The sequence below is a fragment of the Lepisma saccharinum genome, unplaced genomic scaffold, assembly GCF_977018435.1.
Source record: "Lepisma saccharinum unplaced genomic scaffold, izLepSacc3.1 HAP1_SCAFFOLD_76, whole genome shotgun sequence".
Lineage (NCBI taxonomy): Eukaryota > Metazoa > Arthropoda > Insecta > Zygentoma > Lepismatidae > Lepisma > Lepisma saccharinum.
The window spans coordinates 1,133,454-1,155,883 of NW_028142918.1; the positions used below are offsets into that span (position 1 = coordinate 1,133,454).

The 22,430-nt window shown below is 33.2% G+C and overlaps 2 pseudogenes; both read left to right on the plus strand.

Annotated features, from left to right (window-relative positions):
* Positions 1-7,526: 7,526 nt before the first annotated feature.
* LOC145982297 (cytochrome c oxidase subunit 2 pseudogene) lies at positions 7,527-12,006 on the plus strand (annotated as a pseudogene).
* Positions 12,007-12,995: 989 nt separating this feature from the next.
* LOC145982298 (cytochrome c oxidase subunit 3 pseudogene) lies at positions 12,996-13,775 on the plus strand (annotated as a pseudogene).
* The last annotated feature ends 8,655 nt before the right edge of the window (positions 13,776-22,430 follow it).

Consider the following 22,430-nt stretch of genomic DNA (forward strand, 5'->3'; position numbering starts at 1 on the left):
AAGGAATTGGTCATAAACTTTTTATGGACAATTACTTTACCTCTCCCGAACTTTTTGATGATCTGGCAACAAAGGGCACCCAATGTTGTGGAACTGTCAATAAGAATCGGCGTTCCATGCCCACTGACTTGCAAACGGGGAAAACCAAACTCGGTGACCTGGACGTGTATACAAAGGGGGACCTGACAGCTATACGTTGGAAGGACAAACGTGACGTCCGTATGTTGACAAATTTTCAAAACCCCCCGCACAAGGAAACTTCACTGACGACCACGGCAACCCTTTGAAGCCCCAGATCATACTAGACTACAATAGGAATATGGGTTACGTGGATAAGGCAGACAGATTGACATGTACATACCTGACTGACAGAAGGACGATAAAGTGGACCAATAAACTGTTTTTCTACCTTCTAAACCAAAGCATCCTCAATGCATATCTCCTCCTCAGCCAGGTCCCCCGGACTCGCAGACATGGAGACTTCCGGATAGCTTTGTATGAAGAGTTGGTTCGGAGGGGATCTATGGAGCAGGCTGGTTCTTCTAGACCTTTGATTGTTGATCATCCACCTCCCCCTGAGATGGTTAGAATGGAAGTTTCTGCTAGCAAGCATTGGCCTAGAAAGACCAGCAAGCGCATGAGATGCAAAGTGTGCAACAAGAAAAAAGTTTTCCGCCTCACGTTTATTCAGTGCAAGAAGTGTCTTGTTTTTCTGTGCCTTGATCCCTGTTTTGAGAAGTATCACACAATACAATTGATGGTGAGTATCTATTTATATAACCCTAATTATTTTGCTGTGTTATATATAACTAACTAGCCCTCGATCATGTCTCTTTTTCGAACGGTTTCCCAAATATTGTAACCCAAAATAATATTTTAGTCATTGCATTGTTCCACATAATGAGACTTATTTCACTTTGTATTGCAGCTAGGAACATGAAACAAGTTTCATTATATTGCGATAGATCCATTCTTTGAAAAAAAAACAAAAGTTCGGATTTTCTCCCCAAAGTATCTGCAGCTGGAGAATAGGGGGCAAGCTCCATATTTTATGTTTTTTCAATGCAATTCGGGGGATGCAGCCCTTGCACGAAACCCTCCCGCGGTTGAAGCATCCCAATTTTACATGGTTGCATTCACTCATGTTCTACCTACAAAACAAAAGTTATCCGAAGTAGATTGGTCCCATGGCGTCCCAGTTATAAAAATGTTATGAACAATATGAACAATTCGCTGTTTTGAGGAAAAAAACTGAGTTCTACCTTTTGCCGTATTATTCAAATTGTATTGCACCCACAAACATGAATCGAGTTTCATTCTGTTACAAAAGGTCCATTCTTTGAAAAACAAACAACGAAAATTCCGGTTTTTCCCCTAAGTAGCTGGAGAAGAGGGGGCAAACTCCACATTTTATGTTTTTTTCATTGAAATTCGGGGGATGCAGCCCCCGCCCGTAACCCCCTCGCGGTTGGGGCATCCACATTTTACATGATTTCATGCACTGATGTTCTACCTGCGAAACAATGGGTATCCGAAGTAGATTGGTCCCATAGTGTCCGAGTTATAACAATTTTATGAATAATATGCAATTTCGCTGTTTTGAGGAAAAAAAACAGAGTTTTACGTTTTGCCTTATTATCCAAATTGTATTGCACCCACAAACATGAATCAAGTTTCATTCTGTTGCGAAAGGTACATTCTTTTAAAAAAAAACAAAAGTTCGGATTTTCTCCCCAAAGTAGCTGCAGCTGGAGAAAAGGGAGCAAACTCCACACATTATGTTTTTTTCATTGAAATTCGGGGAAGCAGCCCCCGCCTGTAACCCCCTCCCCCGCGGTGGGGCATTCAAATTTTACATGGTGGCATGTACTGATGCTCTACCTGCAAAACAAAAGTTATCCGAAGTAGATTGGTCCCATAGTGTCCGAGTTATAACAATTTTATGAATAATATGCAAATTGGCTAAAATTCGTTGTTTTGAGGGAAAAAACAGAGTTTTACATTTTGCCTTATTATTCAAATTGTATTGCACCCACGAACATGAATCAAGTTTCATTCTGTTGGGATAGGTCCATTCTTTGAAAAAAAGCAAAAGTTTTGGTTTTTCCCCAAAGTAGCTGGAGATGAGGGGGCAAACTCCACATTTTTTGTTATTTTCATTGAAATTAGGGGGACGCAGCCCCCGCTCGTAACCCCCCCCCCCGTGGTTGGGGAATCCAAATTTTACATGGTTGTATGCACTGATGTTCTACCTGCAAAAAAAGTTATCCGAAGTTGATTGGTCCCATAGTGTCCGAGTTATAACAATTTTATGAATAATATGCAAATACGCTGAGGAAAAAAAACAGAGTTTTACGTTTTGCCTTATTATTCAAATTGTATTGCACCCACAAACATGAATGAAGTTTCATTCTGTTGCGGAAGGTCCATTCTTTGAAAAAAAATAAAATGTTTGGGTTTTCTCTACAAAGTAGTTGGAGAAGAGGGGGCAAACTCCTCATCTTTATGTTTTTTTCATTGAAATTCGGGGGATGCAGCCCCCGCCCGTAACCCGCCGCGGTTGGGGCATCCACATTTACAATTTCGCGCTCAAAGCCTCGGCGACACTGGGCTTACTTTCATCAGACCGCGTGGCGTACTAAGAGTTAAGAATGTTACATCAATAATACTGTCTTGGTAATGTTATGCCGATCTCTTTTCTGAGGGTTGTGTGATTTGTGCAGATTGGTTGGCTAAGGGTAATTTCCCGATTACATGCTTTGTCACGAGAATTCCTTGCATTCCAAACATTCCGAAGTGTAGATATTGATGTTCTTACAGCTATGTGTGGGCATTAACCTGTTAAGAATGTCACATCAATAATACATCTCTCTAAGAAACTAAAAGTTAAAATATAGGAAACAGTAATTTTGCTTGTAGTACTATATGGATGTGAAACATGGTCCATTATATTGAAAGAGGAACATAAAATGAGAGTATTTGAGAATAAGATTGTTAGGAAAATATTTGGACCTAAAAGGGATGAGAAGGCAGGTTAGTGGAGAAGGTTGCATAATTTAGAACTGCAAAATTTATATTCATGTCCAGATATTATTAAAATAATGAAATGAAGAAGACTTAGGTGGGCAGGTCATGTGGCACGAATGGGAGAGGAAATAGAAGTTTACAGGATTTTTGTTGGTAGACCTGATGGTATGAGACCTGTAGGAAAGCCAAGACGAACATGGAAGGACAATATTGAGATGGACCTAAAATAAATTTGGTAGGGATAGAAAAGAGTATATAGATCTTTTTCAAGATAGGAACAGATCGGAGCCCTGTGTTGCTGCAGCTGTGAACCTTCGGGTTAAAGAAGACTGGATAGGTATTTAGTTATTTATGAAATCAGATGTCACTATAAAAAACTATAAAAAATACATTCCCTGGCATAAAATGAATTTTTAAAAAATCAAATATATTTTTATATAATGAACTTCAACCTATAGAATTGTACATTTTCCTTACGCTAACTCACTCGGAAATCGCCAATTTCCTCACGATGGTCGGTTGCCACCGGCCCTATACGTAGGCCAAATAAATTCCGACTAGAGCCAGATTCGAACCTACGCCGTCCCGCAGCGAACGATCTCAAGACGAGTGAACGCCTTAAACCGCTCGGCTACGGAGGAGGACAACCTAAAGTAAATTTGATGAAAAATGGCTAACTATTTTAAATAGATGGATGAATTGCTATAATGACTGCTTAAATATTCATATAGGCGATAAATCAGAAATAACTGAATACGTACAGCAGAACCTATAGTTCCAGAAACTAACTTGATTGAAGTTAAAGATGCTAAATAGATAAATTATTCGAATTTGGAATACCTAATAATTTTCATAAAATGTCTGACAAATGTACAATTCATGATGTATTAAAAAAGAAGATGCATTATCTCCATTGCTTTTTTACTTTTACCTTAGAAATATGCTGTTAGGAAGGTAAAATAAACTAACGAAGTACTGAAATTTAACGGTTAGCATATGCAGATGATGTAGACTTACTGGGGAATGATGTAAATAGTATTAAGAATAATGTTAAAGTATTTTTTTTCAAAGCAGCTAAAGAGATAGGTTTGGAAGTTAGCAATGAGAAATCTAAAAATATGTGCTTACAGGCTAAAACTAAGTGATAACAACTTGTTTGAACCAGTTTTCCAAATTCAAATACTTAGTAGTAATACTAACAAGTGGAAAATGATATTCAAGAGGAAATGAAAGGAAAGCTTAATTCATGTTACTTTTCTCTGTTTTCTCCTATCATATTTAAGGAACTAAAAAATTTAAAAAAATATTTATATATATCTTTGCTCAGGATAAGGACAAATTGAACTGTAACCATGAACGTTTGGGTTCAAGGAGGCTAGAGAATTCATTAATTAATTAATATTTAATGTAATATGGTTTCACATATATTATAAAACCAAAAGTAGTAACACTATATTTATATTGACAAGGGAATTCCTACAAAACTTATTTTCCTTGTAAGTTTACTAATAGCAGTTCCTTCCTTGTGACACGTTTCACTATTTGCGAAGATGAGGATGACAGTACGTTCCATCGTTCCTATATAAACGTTTCAACGTTCCACGAGCGTGATTGAGTCTATGAGGCAATCCTTGATCATCGATAAAACGATACTGTTCCTACAGATATTGTTTCACGCCAGTAAGATGCTACAAACGACTGCATTTTTCCTTCTCCTTCTTTATAGAAAGTGCTGGGACAGCGTAATTTGTCCGTCTGCCTAGCTGCCGCCAGTACTACCTTTGAAGGTGGCGATGTTCCCCGTCTGCTTTTGACTGCCCGGAATGTCGTCCGAGGACTTGGTGATCATTCCTTCGGCCCCGTTGCAGTGCACGATCAATGTCTCGATGGCTAGAAATGTAGCAATGTTGGCGCCGATGTGCTTGATGCCATGTTCGAGCTTGGTGCCGTTCTCGAATCCAAGGAGCTCCCCGACAGTACACAGGTCCACTATTTGCGTAGCGAACATGAATTCCACACAGTGTTGACGGAGTTTTGCGAGAGCAGCACGCCTCTCGGCAAGTGTGCATGCAAGGTAGACAGGTTGTACTAGCAGGGGTTAGGAATGATTTTTTCGCTGCCTACCTTGATGGTGTTGTTGTGCACCGTCACATTGGGTATCACGTGCATGCACGAAGGGCGACGGATTTAGGATAGATGATGTCATCGTGCAACACGACTTTTAGGACCGAAGTCTAACTGGCAAGGTGGAACACTGCCATCGTGCTTCAGGTGTCGTAACACTTTCTGGAAATCCTCGATCTTAAGGTTATTTATTCCAACATAGAAACACAGAGGTGATCACAGTTCACTTCGTCGAAACCTTGCATGCGTTCGTCGTTGTAGTAGATACAATAAACTCCGAGGTACTTCACGAACCCAGCAGGTGGCAAGCTGTCAAAACGATCGAAAACGAAGGCGTTGCCGTTTGCTTGCTTGTGGTAGCATATTCAGTGCATCCCCGGATTTTCGTAACTGTCCAGGTTGACCACGCCGCGCGCTCTTTCTTCAAAACTAAAGGTAGGGAATCCAACATGAAAACACCCCTGAAGTGTTTGATTCCCAGTGGCCCGATCAGAGATTCACTGTCATAGTTGGACTGTAGCTCTTCATTTTTTCCATGTATTCAGAGCTTCGAGGTTGGTATTTTGCTTCCTGCCCACGCCTTTCCCTTTCTTCTCAATGGCTACGTTGTGTATACTCTGCCCCAACAGAAAAATTAATATTTGTAGGAAAAAATGGTCTAGTTGGCATTTTCAAACTGTACTGATTGCAATTATTGAAGAATTGAAAATATAAATCAATATCTGGTTTGCATAAGTAAAATATTATTTATTAAAATAAAAGCAGAAATTGGAATATAAAAGTATTGGAGGCGTCATTTGCTTACTATTTTTCCCACTGTTGGTAACACATAATTGTAATTTTATCACTATTTTATACCAATTCAATCCTTATCTAGTCAACTAATTTAAGAATATATTTAAACTTAACTTAAGTATTTTATTTGATGTTTTCACAAGACAAAACAATAACACGCAGAAATAAATAAGAAGATATACACAAGCAATTCTTTAACACGCGGATGATAAATCTGCAATTTAATGCAAACAGTTCTGGAAAGTTCTGGACTGTTCGTGAAACAGGAAGAACACATCAGGGAGAATCGCTAGAAGGAGAAGGGGAATTGCAAGCTAGGTTACTGGGACACGCAAAATAACAAGCGAAGAAATGAGAATTAAATATTAAAAAAGCAAGTATCGTATTGTTTTTGTTTATTTTATTGTTTTCTTTTTAAGTTCACTTTTTGTACAAATAGGATAATCGAACTGAACTTACAGTCTAAAGCCACTATATTCTGTCACCGGGAATAAAAAAAACTGAGATTATTTATTATATGGTAGGTGATTCCCATCTCTATACATACAGAGAGTCTCTTTTGTTGCCAGAAGGTTGAAAGTATGTGTGTTTGTAATGTAAATTTTAGTTTATTTGGTAGACGTAAAGTCAATAGGGGTGAGTGGAATAGTTGTTGCATGTTAGCTTTGTAACGCTTGTGTTAGGGAGGACGCTGACTTGCCCGAATTGATGGTAAAACTATACTGGAAGCGCGCGGTAAATTACAATTGTCAACGCCTACACCCAAGCAAGGGTCACAAACACAATCTGACGCGACGTTTCTGTTGGCCCTATATTCTCGAACACAAGGCAAGTCACAGAAAGGTCACGTCAGGTTCCAGTATACTTTGGAATCCAATGGAACGGTCGAAATCAAATGATTCCGTTCACTTTATTTTGTCAATAATGCTGCAAGAAATGAGAATATTACTGCATGTATAAAAAAACAAATAAATATATATATATATATATATATATACATATATGTAGATAGGAACAATGATATGTTAAAATTCAAGACCAAGAACACTCTAGCGTAAGTAATTGGATAACACTCCGCATATCAATTTAATGACTTACACCTTTCTCACACGTCGCTAATAAAGTTAAATGCGGCGTTTCTAAGATTTAGTCTTGTCAAAGAAAAAAAGCAAAGAAAGGAGGTTACCAGGAGCAAGACATATCCTACCTTATTATGCGATAATCTAATCAACCAGAGCAAAAGATTGTTCAGAGATAACAGGGGTAAAAGCTTCTAATCAAACAAGTAAAATTCAACTTCCTCTCAACAATCTGTTTAATTTCTGTTCACAACAACTATTATAAAAAGGTCCATCAGGACTCTGATTAACAATTCAGTCTCCCAAGGAGTAATTACGATCGTAACATGTGCATTATAAATGTACAAATATCAACAGCATTAAGAGTGGTAACCTATCTTATCAGTAATAGACTACAATTATTTTCCTTTTCTCTTTTTTTTTTGTAATACAATTTTTATTGCATGGCCGTTGATGCTACCGTGTTGGTTATTTGGTGGGTACTGGATTGAAATCGGAAAGATGCGGGGTATGTTGTACGGGTTACCAAAAAGGGGGGGGGCGTAGTTAAAGCAATTCAGGATAAACTCCCAGTAGCTCTTCAACAACACTATTAACTATCCAAATGGTTCCTCTGTCAATTAACACGGGCTCAACCAAAATAAAAGAGAAGTGGTTCCATTTAAGTAAGCCCTTTTTTACTACTACCGTCGTTTGGTACGGGCAGCGTGCTCAAAACGAACACTTCACACTAGAAGGCATTTTGTAAGTTTTCGTTGCGACGATAATTAGGAGTAATAATCGTGCAGTCACTCAAATTCACAGTACTCGTTATTGCAACAACGAAACAAGTCTAAAACTGAAAGGAGGGATAACATACGTCGATCACGTGTGCAAAAATTTTAAAAAAAGGAACAGTTCCACAAGCAAGCAGACAACGGGAGTATTTGATAGTAAAGTCCAATTTACCTTATATGTATTCCTTCGGAGCTCTAGTCGTAAACCAAGTACACTCAACTGTTCTGGTACCAAAAACTGCAGTTAAGTATTTCCACTTGAGACCGTAATTGCAGCTGCTGCTAAACGTGTTCCATTTTCGTGGTCTCAATAGGTTTCCGAAGGAAGTAAAGTTCAAGGCGAGCTTTCCCGTGTCGTTGCTGCTGGGCTGATAAGGCACTACGTGGAGTCTGAATGCGAACTGCTGTGTTCCCGATCGGAATCGTCGGGGAAGAAAAAAAAGGGGGGAGAAAAGGAGAGAGTAGTTTTTTGTTATGGCCAATAGACGGAGACACGAAGCAGACGACGTGGAGCTACCGTCTATTGGGTTGGAGAGTTTATTTAACAAATGAACTCTATAATCGTACTCAATGGTACGTGTAATATTCACGGAAGAAATCTCGAGTACGTGAATATTACAAATTCCCGGGTCTTGGGGAAAAGAGGATTCACCTCTCAAAACAAAAAAAAAATAGGGAAAAAGGCCTAAACGGCTAAGTAGCATCAATAGGCTTGACAACCTAAAACCTGAAACCTGTAAATTAACAACCCAAAAAAAATTTAAATAGAACAATTATAACAAGAATACCAAAATACAATGAGCATGATTATAGTACGTTATTCCAATAAAGATAAATACTCAAAAAAAAAATCTCGTGAGAAATCAGATACACAAAAATCGCTCTGAATTGAACCGCAAACTTGACAGATTAAACAACATATAAGATACGCAGAAAAAATACCCACAAAAATACAATGACAGTTCATGAAAATTGAATGCAAAGAATTATCCCAAAGCATATATCCTCCAAACCATCAAAAGGCAAAAATCAAGCACATGAAATGAGTAAACTAATTCTAATGATATATATATATATATATATATATATATATATATATATATATATATATATATCCCTTGTAAGGAAAGATGAGCAGGGTATAACATCACACCATACATATATGCATTCGTACATGCAATCAGATAAAAATTTAGAACCTAAAAGGTTCAAAACAAACATGCATACCAAAAGACACACAACTCCATGTTGGCCATCCCGGCTCCAACATCTGAGGAGAGCAATTATACACACAAAAGTCATTATATGCGCACAACACACAAAACGTGGTACCAAGCCAAACATATAAGCGATATGTAGTCAACTTATGCCGCACCATAAGCGTGCAATCTGACGAATACGAAGCAGAAGGGGGGGGGGGGTATATGCGTAGTGTTGCACAGTAGATCCAATTTGTCGTAGGCGTGTAATGACATGCTCAATACCATGGTCCAAAAGGCAAAGATGATGTAAAGTCTTTCTATGGCGTAACAGGAGCGCAGTAGTCTCGAGAAATATGAAACAAAAAAGGAAAGGAATCAACAAAAGAATAAGAAAGAAGGAAATTAGAAAGAGAGATAGAAAAGTGAAGACTATGGATTACAAAAGGAAGGAAGAGAAGGAAAGTAGCATTATTACAAGGCCGCATACTTCACAAATATGTTATTGTGCAATAAAGATAGGTATATATATACCCGCACCACATACAAAAAACAATAAAAACACAGATTGTATCACAATGAACTTACATATTGAATCAAAAAAAAAACACTTACATATTGATATACCAATAATATGCCTGTTTTAAGTAAAAAAAATAACAGGAATATAACATTTACACTTATATCCTAGGCATCTTCATATCTCTATAATATAACAATTTTACAATCAAAAAAAATTGAGCTAAAGAAGGTTAGAAAAAAAGGGTCTAGGTATTAGCGTTAGGATTCTGTAAAGTTTGCCCAACCTGGGTAGATCCCAAGTCCACAGGTGACACCGGAGGGTCTAATTTGCGAATGGTATATGGTTTAAGGTGGGTCACGTGAGCTTTTCGGAGCAACTGTTTGGTATCAGGATCCACCAGCAGTGCTGTTACAGGAGTTAACATTTTAAGAACCTGTACCGGACCCGACCATCGTTCTTGGAGCTTAGATGACGTCTTATTGAATGCATTGCTTAAGGGAAACACTCTGTACAAAACCATGTCCCCAGGTTTATAGGAAACCTGGACACGGGAATGATCGTATTTGCGTTGGCGTGAATGCCAAGAGCGCATTAAATGTTGATAAGCCTCTCCCCAGGCGTGAGCACGGTCTGGAGACGGAGGAGCCGCTAGCTCCATATCAGATTGCAATTCCCAAAAAAAAATCATTGGGCCGTCGATGTCCCGACCAAAAATTAACTTCGCCGGCGTAGCATGAGTGGCATCGTGCGTAGCAGCATTAAAAGCAAATGCAATGCTATTCAAGTGAAGATCCCATTTAGAATTATCTTTAGAGTGGTAACAAATTAAGGATGACTTGAGATTACGAATGAATCGTTCAGCCAGAGAAGGATTTGGGTAATATGGACTAGTGTATATATGTCTAACATTGGATTCAAACAACTGATTATTAAACACATGCGAACGAAAATACGAAGCATTATCGGAAACTAGTTCGCATGGAGCTCCAAAAGAAAGAAAAAGGGATTTTAGCTTATCTATAATGGCGTGTGAAGTCGCCGAGCGAAGCGGATACAAGGAGACCCATTTTGAAAAGGCGTCCACCACCACCAAAATATACGTATTTCCGCGAGCGGAACGAACCAAAAATCCCACCAAATCAATGTAAAGGCGACGCCAACGGTGACGTATCACCTCTCAAAACAAAAAACACAAATTAACTACTCCCCATCAATATTATGAGCATTAGGATTTATTTTTTTATTTACAATAGGAGGCTTAACAGGAGTAATACTAGCAAATGCATCACTAGACATTGTACTACATGACACATACTAGGTTGTAGAACATTTTCACTATGTATTATCTATAGGAGCAGTATTTGCTATTATAGCAGGACTAGTACATTGATTCCCACTATTTACAGGAGTAATAATAAATCCAGATTGATTAAAAATTCAATTTATTTCAATATTTATTGGAGTCAAATTAACATTCTTTCCACAACATTTTTTGGGACTAAGAGGAATACCACGACGATATTCTGACTATCCAGATGCATATACAATATGAAATATTGTTTCAAGATTAGGGTCAATCTTATCATTTAGAGCAGTAATTATTATAACTTTTATTACCTGAGAAGGTATAACAAGTGCTCGACCAGCATTATTTAATATACAACAAGCGTCATCAATTGAATGATATCAAATATCACCTCCTTCCGAGCACACATACTCAGAACTTCCAATATTACTTATTAACAACTAATTTTTAAGGTGGCAGATAAGTGCATTGAATTTAAGCTTCAAATATAAGAGTTATACTCTTACTTAAAAGTGGCAACCTGAAATCAAATAGGACTACAAGATAGATCCTCCCCACTAATAGAACAAATAATATTCTTCCATGACCACACAATATTAATTTTAATTATAATTACAGTATTAGTAGGATACCTAATAGCATCATTATTTAATAACAAATTAACAAACCGGATACTTTTAGAAGGACAAGTATTAGAAACAATATGAACAATTATACCAGCAATTACCCTAGTTTTTATTGCACTACCCTCCCTACGTTTATTATATTTATTAGATGAAATTAATCAACCTTCACTAACCCTTAAGACTATTGGACATCAATGATACTGAAGTTATGAATACTCCGATTTTATAAAAGCAGAATTTGATTCATATATAGCTCCAACAAATGAAATAATAATAGAATCATTTCGATTATTAGATGTGGATAATCGAACAGTGCTACCAATCAACATAGATATTCGAGTATTAACTACATCTGAGATGTATTACATTCATGAGCTATACCATCTATAGGAATTAAAATAGATGCCACTCCAGGACGACTTAACCAAGCAGGAGTAAATATTAGTCGAATTGGTCTATTTTTTGGACAATGTTCAGAAATTTGTGGATCTAATCATAGATTTATACCAATTATTATTGAAACTACAACTCACAAATCTTTTATTAATTGATTAATAAAAATTATACAAGAATAATTAGATGACTGAAAAGTAAGTAATGGTCTCTTAAACAACAAAATAGTAATATAACAACCACTTCTAATGAAAGAGTTAGTTAATATATAACATAGGAATGTCGAACCTAAATTATCTATATAGATACTTTTTTATTCCACAGATATATCCATTAAACTGAATTATCCTATTTACAACATTTATATAAATTTATTTTTTATTCATAATTGTTAACTACTATAATCATAGTAAATTATTAAATAATAACAATTTTAAAATGGAAATAAACCAAAAATTAAATATTGAATATGATAAAAAGACTATTCTCATCATTTGACCCAACATCATCAATTATAAATATATCACTAAATTGAATAAGAACATTCTTGGGATTATTAATAATTCCAGCTCCATTTTGATTAATACAATCACGGACCTCAATACTATATAACATAATAATAATAAAATTACACGAAGAATTTAAAACATTTCTAGGAATAATTAATCACCAAGGAAGAACTCTAATATTTATTAGTATATTTTCAATAATTTTATTTAATAATTCAATAGGGCTAATCCCCTATGTATTTACTAGATCAAGCCACTTAGTCTTTACCTTAACTCTAGCCCTGCCAATATGATTATCATTTATACTATTCGGATGAATTAATAACACAAAACATATATTAGCACACCTAGTGCCGGAAGGTGTACCAGCACTATAAATACCAATCATAGTAGGTATTGAAATAATTAGAAATTTAATTCGTCCAATAACTTTATCCGTGCGATTAGCAGCAAATATAATAGTAGAACATCTAATAATATCAATAATTGGAAATACAGAAACAATATTAGAAATTATTGGACTTTCAGTATTAATTTTAGCACAAATTATATTAATTATTATAGAAACAGCCGTAGCATTTATCCAATTTTATGTATTTGCCTTATTAATTGCAATTTATTCCAGAGAATCAAAATAACTAACGTCAACAAACCAAAACCACCCATATCACCTAGTAGATCAAAGCCCATGGCCAACAATAGGGGCCATTAGAGCAATAATATTAACAACAGGTATGATTAGATGATTTCACCAACAAAATATAATACTATTACTAATAGGAATAACAACCATACTCCTTACAATAATTCAATGATGACGAGACATTTCACGAGAAGAAACATACCAAGGATTACATACAAATCAAGTTATAATAGGATTACGATGAGGTATGATTTTATTTATTATTTCAGAAGTACTATTTTTCTTATCATTCTTTTGAGCATTTTTCAATAGAAGTTTATCCCCAACAATTGAACTAGGAATATTATGACCACCAAGGGGAATTACTCCATTCAACCCGATACAAGTACCTTTATTAAATACAGCAATTCTACTAGCCTCAGGAGTAACAGTAACGTGGGCTCATCACGGATTATTACAAAAAAATCATTCACACGCAACTCAAGCACTTATATTAACATTAATATTAGGAATATATTTTACTATTCTTCAAGCATATGAATATTATGAATCCCCATTTACTATTGCTGATGCAGTATATGGATCCACATTCTTTATAGCAACAGGATTCCATGGACTACATGTCATTATTGGATCGACATTTCTAGGAGTATGATTAGCTCGACACATCTTATGTCATTTTTCACCAACACATCACTTTGGGTTTGAAGCAGCAGCATGATATTGACACTTCGTAGACGTAGTATGATTATTTCTTTATATTTCAATTTATTGATGAGGTAGATAACATTTACTTAGTATATTTAAAGTACGCTTAACTTCCAATTAAAAAGATTATAATAAAATAAAGTAAATAATTAATATAATTATAAGTATTTCATTAATAATTATGATGATCACCTCAATTGTAATAATATTATCCACACTACTATCAAAAAATATAATTACAGACCGAGAAAAAAGATCACCATTTGAATGTGGATTTGACCCAAAATCCTCAGCACGAATTCCATTCTCTATAAAATTCTTCTTAATTGCAGTAATTTTTCTCATTTTTGATGTAGAAATTGTATTACTACTACCAATAACAGTTATTATTACTAATTCAAAATTAATATATTGATTATGTGTTAGATTCTTATTCCTATTAATTTTACTTTTAGGCTTATATCACGAATGAACACAAGGATCACTAGAATGAGCATACTAGAGTAATAGTTAATAATAACATTTGAGTTGCATTCAAAAGGTATTGAATAATTCAATTTACTTTACTTACTAAGCAAGAAGCAAAAGCAATCAGCTTCGACCTGAATAAATTGGTATATACTACCCTTGCTTACTTAACTGAAGCCAAAGGAAGGCGGCATATTAATGTTAATAATAAAATTAGGATTATTTCCTCAGTTAAGGGGTATAATGTTAAGTGGGGGCTGCTAACTTCCATCTTTAGTGGTGAAATTCCATTAATACTCTTCATACTATTTCTTTAGTATAAAATTACATTATCTTTTCATGATAAAGCTGAACTCTAAATAAGTTAAAGAAGTGTTTACAGAATTACTATATTCTTCCTAATAACTTCAATATTATACTTTATTATAAGCTATATAAACACACATAAATTATTAATAAAATTACTATTAAAAATGAAAATATAAAATAAATGTTAAAATAGTTAGAATGTATAAATTGAATATTTAAAGAACCACTCCTTATATATTTATATACCCCCTGCCCACCTATAAGTTCACTTCACCCATAATCGATAACCTTAATATATAAACCTCCAGTCGTAAATGAACCTTCACTTAACCCCCCCGAAGACAGGTAAGGCAAAAATCATATACCTCCTAATAAATAGTATATTATTTTATTATTAAAAATGGATAAATTCCAAAAGAGAAAGACGTGATGTTATATCCAATTCACCCACCCAACAAAATACAAATAATTGCCCCTATCTTCAATTTAAATGGAATAATAACAACAAAAACAGAAGGAAAGATTAATCATATTAATCAAGAACCACCTACAATAGATAGGAATAATAACCCTAATATACCCTTAAACATTCCCCACCTACCATCATCAGAAAAAAACTGAAATGAAACACCTCCATAAGATTTACCAACTAAATAATAATTCAACCGAAAGCTATAAGCTATAGTTATACCTGTAGAAACTCATAATAAAACAAATATTACCAAATTAAAAGAAGATATACTTAATATTTCCAAAATTAAATCCTTAGAATAAAACCCAGCCAAAAATGGTATTCCTCACAGAGCAAGACTAGAAATTATTATACAAGAAATAGTTATTGGCATTTTATTAATTAAACCCCCCATACAGCGAATATCCTGAACATCCCCCATAACATGAATAACTACCCCAGCACATAAAAACAATAAAGACTTAAATATAGCATGTGTTAATAAGTGAAAAAATGATAACTCCTTTAATCCTATAGATAATGTTAACATTATTAATCCAAGCTGTCTTAGTGTAGATAAAGCAATAATTTTCCTCAAATCATATTCAAAATTAGCACCAACTCCAGCTATAAATATAGTTAATCCGGATAATAATAAGAGTACCCTACCAAGAACAGTATATATTAACATATCCCCAAAAACGAATTAATAAATAAACCCCAGCAGTAACTAAAGTGGAAGAATGAACTAATGCAGAAACTGGGGTTGGTGCAGCCATCGCTGCAGGTAATCACGCAGAAAATGGAATTTGTGCACTCTTTGTTATCCCAGCAATAATAATAAATCTAGTAATTAATAATATATCAAAATCAGAAATTAATCATAAATAATAAATATAGTTTCAGCTACCATAATTTAACATCCAAGCAATAGACAATAAAATAAATACTTCACCAATTCGATTAGACAAGGCAGTTAATATTCCAGCAGAATAGGAACGAACATTCTGATAATAAATTACTAGACAGTAAGAAACTAATCCTAGACCATCCCACCCTAAAATAATTCTAATAATATTAGGAGAAATAATTAAAAACATTGTAGACCCAACAAACAATAAAACTAAAATAATAAATAGATTTATATTATAATCACCCTCTATATAAGAACCTCTATAATTAATAACCATAGAAGAAATGTATATAACTAACCCCATAAAAATTAAAGATATTCAATCAAACAATATTGTTATAATAATTCTAGAACTATTCAAATTAAAATATTTCACTCAATAAAAATTCTAATATCCTTAACTAAAAATAGTATCCCTAATAATAATAAAATTATTCTACTAATTAATAAAATAATTGATACTATACTTGTAATAAAAAATTAAAAACCATTGATTTAGGAACTTATTAGTTACCACTAAGTCCACAACTTACTATTCTAATTAGACTACATAAATAATTTAAATTCTTTGAAATATTGGAGAACAAAAAATAATTAAAAAAATTAATGGAAATAAATGACAAAATAATAATAAATATTCACGAATATTACTTCTTCAACAAGAAAATACACTAGAATAATATATTCCATGTTGTGTATAAGAATATAAATATAGAGTATACCCAGCACTTAAAAAAGAAAGCAATGCAACACCTACAAAACTAAAGTATGATCACCCAATAATTCTATTTAATAAACTAATCTCACCCAACAAATTAATAGAAGGTGAATCAGCCATATTAGTAATTCTTAATATAAATCATCATAAAGATAATCTAGGAATATAATTAATTATCCCCCTATTAATTAATATACTACGACTACCTAATCGTTCATAAGTGATATTTACTAGACAAAATATTCCAGAAGAACAAAGACCATGTGCCACTATTAAAGTAAGCCCACCACTTATCCCCCACGTACCTATAGTTATAATTCCTATTAAAACAAGCCCTATGTGTGCTACAGATGAGTATGCAACCAAGGCCTTTAAATTAATTTGAAGTATACAAAGAAGACTAATTATTCAGATACCAACAATTCTAATACCAAATCAAAAATATTATATTTAACAGCCAATTTCTCTATACGAGAAATACATCGCAAGATACAATATCCACCAAGCCTTAATAAAATCCCAGCCAGCTGACGCCGGTTTGAACTCAGATCATGTAAGAAATTAAAGGTCGAACAGACCATCAAATTTGAAATGCTACACCCAAATGATATCTTAATCCAACATCGAAGTCGAAACCCCTCCTGTCGATATGATCTCTCAAGAAAGATTACGCTGTTATCCCTAAGGTAACTTATTCTTTAAATCACTAAAAATGGTTCTAAATAACAAAAATTATTGAACATCAAATAAAAAAGAGTTAATTACTATCTTCCCGTCACCCCAACAAAATATTATCTAACTATATATATAATTATATTACTAATCAAAATACTATTAAAATAATATAAAGATCTATAGGGTCTTATCGTCCCCTTAAAAAAATAAAGCCTTTTCACTTTAAAGTAAAATTATATTTTAATTAATCAAAGACAGTCTATTCCTCGTCCAACCATTCATTCTAGCCCCCAATTTAAAGACTAATGATTATGCTACCTTCGCACGGTCAAAATACCGCGGCCATTAAACAAGCGTCATTGGGCAGGTTATACTTCATATAAAATCATGAAAATATGTTTTTGATAAACAGGCGAGAATAAATTTTGCCTAATTCCTCTAATTAATTAAATAAATATACTAATAGAATCATAATTTCTAAATAAAACTAATTAAAACATATAATTAGGTAAACAAGTAAAACAAAACTAAATTTTTAATAAAATTCCAAATAAATTATAACAAAATTACAAAAAATTAGCAATCTCCAAACCAATAAATATAATAGTTTACTATACATTTATAACCAACATACTGACCAGAAGCACATCCCCTGGTCATAACTAAACATTAATATTATAATATATATATATATTAATATAAAAAAATATTAAAATGTAAAACTATATTAAATATAATTCCCCAATAACACTTTTACCTTCAAATTAACCTACTAGCCCCTCACCTTTCGAGAAAACAGAATATTCAATTAAAATTTAATCCTCCCTGATACAAAAGGTACGATTATTAACATCTCCTATAATAAAAATTAATATTTCATATATTTAATAAATCCCAAAACTGTACTAATAATCTATAACAAAATAATTTATATATACTAAATATATAACCAACCCCAATAAAATTACTTTTCATATATAATCAATTTATAAACAAAATTTAAATAGTAATAAAATTTCTATCAAAATATGTCGAATCGCACGACTAACTACTCAATGTAAATGAATATTCTAACTAACAGAAATATTTTGATACTAATCAAACCAGGCACACCTTCCGGTACGCCTACTATGTTACGACTTATCTCACCTATATATATGAGAGCGACGGGCGATGTGTGCATACCCTAGAGCTAATAAACCAAAATGTTATTCTAAAACAAAATTACAATTAAATCCAATTTCAAATATTCTTTCAACATATTATCCAAATCAACACAATGTAACCCATCTCCCCCTACTAATAAGCTGCACCTTGACCTGAAATATATTTTAATAGAAAAAAAGAATATATATACTTAAATATTCAAATTACGGCGGTTTACAAACTGATATTTACAATAATAGGCCAAATAAAACGTGGAATATCAATCACGGGACAGGTTCCTCTAAATAAAATAAACCACCGCCAAATTCTTTGAGTTTCAAGACCATAACTAATACTACTCAGACCAAATTTACAATGATAATAATAGGGTATCTAATCCTAGTTTAATATACCACCTTTATAGAATTAATAAAAATAAAGAAGAAATTATATTAAAAATTTCACCTAATAAATAAAATATAAACAACCAAAAGTCAATTATTACTAGAATTAAGCCAACAACTCTCCACCTATGTCCCCACGTCTAACCGCGGCAGCTGGCACGAATTTAGCCGGACAAAATAAATATTAAAATTCAAAATCCTGTAATCTAATTTACATTAAAATTAAACAAACCCACACACTGCGAACTAAATTCAGATATACCGTCTCAACCCATAAAAAATTGGAGGAAATTATACCTCTCTTTAACAAATGCATACGTAAAATTTAATGAAGGAGATTTAAGCTAGAAAAAAACTTTAATCCTAAAATATAAAGAGAGGTTCTTTATTATTACATAGTATGTATTAAATTAAATTAGATTATAATTAGAAACTATTTCACGAAAATTTCCCCCTTTTTGATTTTATACTCACTTTCCCATACTATATAGAACACAATTTTTTTCCCTCAAAATTGTGTTCTATATAGATATATTAACCTCTTTTTCTCTAAATTCAATAAGTATTAAACTGACATATTAAGTAAGTCAATTACTTTAAGTTAGACTACAAACACTTAAAAGAAATTAAATAAAATTAAAAACAATTCGGAAGTATTTTATATTATTTAATAAATAGGTTCTACTTATTGATCATAAAAATAAAAGTCCAATAAATAATATTATTAACCCACTATTATAATTTTATTATAAATAAGATGTCTGAAAAAGGATTACCATGATAGGGTAAAGTATACATGAAACTTAGCATGTTCTTATTATTTTATTACAATAAAAATTCATTTTTATAATTGAAAGAATTAAACTTTCTCCAATGGTATCAAACCCCATAGTGCATCATACACCAAAATATAATACAAAGGTAAGCTAATTAAGCTAGAGGGCTCATACCCCACATATGAAGGTTCATAATTAATACTTCCCTTTTAATGCTCACAACCCCCAAAAAAATTATATTCCTATTGACCCTCACAATAGGAACCCTCCTTTCTATTTCTTCCACCTCATGATATGGAGCCTGAATAGGCTTAGAAATTAATTTAATATATTTTATTCCATTAATTTCTACACCAAACAGTCAACGAAATACAGAAGCATCACTTAAGTACTTCCTAATTAATGCATTAGCATAAACAATAATCTTAACTGCAGCACTAATTACAATTAATTCAGTAAATTTCAATATACAACCCCAGCTTCTAATCATAGCCTTATTAATAAAAATAGGAGCTGCTCCATTTCATATTTGAATACCAGAAGTTATAGAAGGAATAACATGAATTAACTGTCTAGTTATAACAACTATTCAAAAAATTGCTCCATCAACATTACTTAGCTATGTAATCGACAATTTAAATGTAATTTTAATTTTAACAATTAGAACATCGTCAATTATTGGAGCAATTGGAGGGTTAAATCAAACCTCATTACGAAAAATTATAGCCTTTTCATCAATTAACCATATTTCATGGATTGTTCTAAGAATAACATCAGAAGATAACACCTGATTAACATATTTACTACTATATATCCTTATAACCACCTCCGTCATTATACTATTTTCAATAAACAAAACATACTACATTCATCAACTGTTCATATTAAAGCTTTCTCCCATTAAAAAAATGTCCTCATTCATATCAATATTATCTCTTGGTGGGCTACCACCACTACTAGGGTTCTTACCAAAATGAATAGTTATTATTCAAACAACCAACCTTAACCAATTAATTATAATTACAATCCTAATTAGTATATCATTATTAACCCTATACTATTATTTACGAACCTCACTTACATCAATTTTAATAAATTATAAAATTAATTTATGAAATATTCTTAATAACAAACCACTAAATTTAAAAGAACAGGTATTATCGGTAGTTACAATTTTTCTATCAATTTGTGGATTACCTCTAATTCAACCAATCTATATATCTCTATAATATTTTTATAAGGTCTTAAGTTAATTTTAAACTAATGACCTTCAAAGTCATAAATAAATTGTATTCTTTTAGGCCTTAATACATACAACGTATCACCCTGAAATTGCAGTTCAAAATTATTATTCTTAACTATAAAGCCAAAATTAATGAGAGAGTTTAAAACTCATAAATGAATTTACAATTTATCACCTATAACTTCAGTCATCTCATTCTTGCAACGATGATTATTTTCTACTAACCATAAAGATATTGGTACAATATATTTAATTTTTGGGGTCTGATCAGGAATAGTTGGAACATCATTAAGTATCTTAATCCGTATAGAATTAGGTCAACCAGGAAGCTTGATTGGGGATGATCAAATCTACAATGTAATTGTAACCGCACACGCATTTATTATAATTTTCTTCATAGTAATAACTATTATAATTGGAGGATTTGGAAATTGATTAGTACCTCTCATAATTGGAGCCCCAGACATGGCCTTCCCACGATTAAATAATATAAGATTTTGATTATTGCCCCCCTCATTGACTCTACTATTATCAGGAAGAATTGTAGAAAGTGGTGCAGGAACTGGTTGAACCGTATATCCTCCTCTATCTGCAGGAATTGCACATGCCGGAGCCTCTGTAGATTTATCAATTTTTTCATTACATTTAGCAGGAGTCTCCTCTATTCTGGGGGCAGTAAATTTTATTACAACTGTAATTAATATACGAATTATAGGAATATCCATAGAACGAGTACTATTATTTGTATGATCAGTAGTAATCACCGCAATTCTTCTATTATTATCATTACCAGTTCTAGCAGGAGCAATTACTATATTATTAACAGATCGAAATCTAAATACCTCATTTTTTGACCCATCTGGGGGTGGGGACCCTATCTTATATCAACACCTATTCTGATTCTTTGGACACCCAGAAGTATATATTCTAATTCTACCAGGATTTGGAATAATTTCACATATTGTAACTCAAGAAAGAGGTAAAAGAGAAACATTTGGAGTTCTTGGAATAATTTATGCAATAATGGCAATCGGATTTCTAGGATTTATTGTATGAGCACATCATATATTTACTGTAAGAACAGATGTAGATACACGAGCATATTTTACTGCATCTACAATAATTATTGCTGTACCAACAGGAATTAAGGTATTTAGATGAATTGCTAGTTTTTGTTATCGCCAATAGACGGCCACACGATCCATACTCCGTAGAACTGCCGTGTATTGGGTTGGAGAGTTTATTTACCCAAAATAAACACTGTAATCGTACCCAAATGGTACGTGTAATATTCACTAATGAAAAATAGAATATGGGAATGTTACAGCTTTTAAACCCAGTACATGTGTGGGGAGAGTATGTATAAGCTCTCTCACCTCTCTGTGTCTGTGTGTGTTATTTTCATCAAGTGTTCGAAAAAGGGTTATCAACCGCTAGTTGCATTTTGCAGCATAATAGGGGGTAATATTTTGCATGTGGTAAGTTGGCATACTCTGCAAGTGTATGTGTGTTACACGTGTTTTTAGCTTCTAGCTGTAGAGGATTAGCTTTGCCTGCAAAATAATAATTTGCAAATAAGCAAATTTGGTAACCTAATTGTCGAAAGCAGAACAAACACT